The sequence below is a fragment of the Notamacropus eugenii genome, chromosome 3, assembly GCF_028372415.1.
Source record: "Notamacropus eugenii isolate mMacEug1 chromosome 3, mMacEug1.pri_v2, whole genome shotgun sequence".
NCBI classification, from domain to species: Eukaryota; Metazoa; Chordata; class Mammalia; order Diprotodontia; family Macropodidae; genus Notamacropus; species Notamacropus eugenii.
Genome location: NC_092874.1, coordinates 138625938 through 138628489, shown reverse-complemented (window position 1 = coordinate 138628489; position 2552 = coordinate 138625938). Strand labels below are relative to the sequence as shown.

General features: G+C 46.9%; 1 pseudogene; it reads left to right on the top strand.

Moving 5' to 3' along the window:
- Positions 1 to 609: 609 nt before the first annotated feature.
- On the top strand, positions 610 to 1613 carry LOC140531270 (bifunctional methylenetetrahydrofolate dehydrogenase/cyclohydrolase, mitochondrial pseudogene; annotated as a pseudogene).
- Positions 1614 to 2552: the final 939 nt, after the last annotated feature.

Below are 2552 nucleotides of genomic sequence, written 5' to 3'. Positions count from 1 at the left end.
TCGTGAGATGGTTATGTTCACTTTGGGAATAGCACTCAATTAAAAAAACACTATTTTGAAAAATGGATTCTGGGAAAATTCCAGACTTTCAGCTTGAGATTGCTTTCTCTAAAGGGTCTACTTGGTCAAAAGATGCTATTAAATTCTTGCTTTTAAATTTTTTTTAGAAGTTTCAGTTACAAGAATGTTGAGTTATCGCCATCATAGCTAGACATTTTGCAAAAACAAGAGTCTGGTGGAAATAATAGAACCCAAATGAAAAACACATATGCAGTTCCAGAAATAGCAAGCTCTAAAGCTGTTTTGTGTCTGTAACGATTTAATTCTATGTCATCTAACTTTAGACGAAGGCAAAAATTTGGGTAAGAAATTCATTTAGTAATGGTTCACATTTCTATAACTCTTGGTAGGCACAAAATATTTTGCACACATGGTTTAATTGGATGCACACTGCAACATAGAGAAGGAATAGTATAATTGATAAGAGTTGAGAAATTTGGCAGATGAGAAATCTGAGATGAAAAGAAGCCGTGCCTCTCGGGCCGGCGAGGTGGCCGCCAGCACTGCTCTCTCTTCTGTCTGCGCTCCCTTGGCATCGCCGGCAGCGGGATGGCGGCTCCAGCGGCCCTCGTGTCCCCGCGGGCGGTGCGGCTCCTGCGGCCAGAAATGAAGCCATTGGGATTTCTGGAAAGAAGCTGGCCCAGCAGATCGGCAGGAGGCCCGGCAGGAGGTGGAACGGTGGGTCGCCTTAGGTAACCAAAGGCCCCACTTGAGTGTGGTCCTGGTAGGAGAAAACCCTGCAAGTCACTCCTATGTCTTGAACAAGACCAAGGCTGCTGCAGATGTGGGAATCAGCAGTGGAACAATTTTGAAACCTGCCTCCATTTCAGAGGAAGAGCTTCTGGATTGAATCAGTAAACTCAAGGATGATGACCATGTCGACGGCCTTCTGGTTCAGCTCCCTCTTCCTGAACCCATCGATGAGAGAAAGGTCTGCAATGCTGTGGCTCCAGATAAGGATGTGGATGGCTTTCATGGGATCAACGTGGGGCGCATGTGCCTGGACCAGTACTCCATGCTCCCCGTGAAGCCCTGGGGGGAGTGGGAGATCATTAAGCGGACAGGCATTCCCACATTGGGGAAAAATGAGGTGGTTGGCTGGCAGGTCCAAGAATGTGGGCATGCCCATCGCAATGTTGCTACATGTGGATGGCAGACATAAACGACCCGGAGGGGATGCCACTGTGATGATCTCTCACCATTACACTCCCAAGGAGCCGCTGAAGAACCACGCAATTCTTGCAGATATCGTAGTGTCTGCTGCAGGTATCCCTAATCTGATCACAGCAGACATGATCAAGGAAGGGGCTGCTGTCATCGATGTGGTGATAAATCAGGTTCATGATCCCATCACTGCCAAGCCCAAACTAGTGGGAGACGTGGCCTTTGATGAAGTCAAGAAGAAAGCCATCTACATCACACCGGTTCCTGGGGGCATGGGGTCCATGACAGTTGCCACTCTGATGAAGAACACCATTATTGCCTCAAAGAAGCTGCTGAAGTCTGAGGAGAGGGAGGTGAAGGCCAAAAAGTTTGCAGCAGCCACCTCTTAATGGGGGTCTCTTTATTTTAAAAAAAAACCAACACAAAAAACATTCCAAGTAGTTTTTAAAAAAGCAAAACAGGCCGATATAAATGCAATATTTTAATTTATTCTACTGGAATAATTTTCTGATCTTTGTTTGCAGTCAGGCTATTTATTGAAGGTGTTAGTATAGGCAGCTGTGTGTGCTCAGAGATCCTTGTCACCTCTGCTGAGATGACTCCTGGGTGGTCCTGGCTCTTGCTGCCCTGCCCAGGGAAAACTGAACTGAGGCCATTGATGTTAAAATACATGAGGCACAGGTCCCCATATCACATAGAACCACAAGAGACTCAGTGGACCACTGAATTGAAGGAACTGCATTATTGTGGTGACTTGATAAAATCAGGTTGCGTTATATTATCCTCTGGATCCTCATCCATGGTCCCCTGAAGTAAGCCTAGAGGTTACAGTCTCAACTTGCTAGACTCAGTAGTTCAGAGGAAGGGGAAAGTGAGTCCACCATGTAATCTGGAACATCTTAGCCAGGCTCTCCACACTCCAAGAAATGATAGTCTGCTGGTTCTCATAAATGTACAACCAAGGCTGGTGAAGGCTGTGGCAAAGGTGGGCACTCTTTGAAACCAGAGCTCCTCTGTTGGGGGAGGTGGGATGAGCCTCAGAAGCACCCCTGGGGATGGCCAACAAGAAATGGCTGTTTTGAAAACAGGCCCTGCCAGTCCTCTCCATGTGGGATGTGGGGAGTTAGTGTCCTGGAATTGACTAGAAAGAAATTCATGTTTGACTTCAAGGTTCAAGTCCTACACATTGACTAACAAAAAGAACCCAGACTTGAAAGCAACTTTGACTCTGAGACATTCTGTGCTCTGGGGGATGCTAGGAGTTTATTTTGGGCACATCATCCTCAGACTTTTGAGAAGGGGGCTGGGGTGGGGGCCTTTGCAGGGAC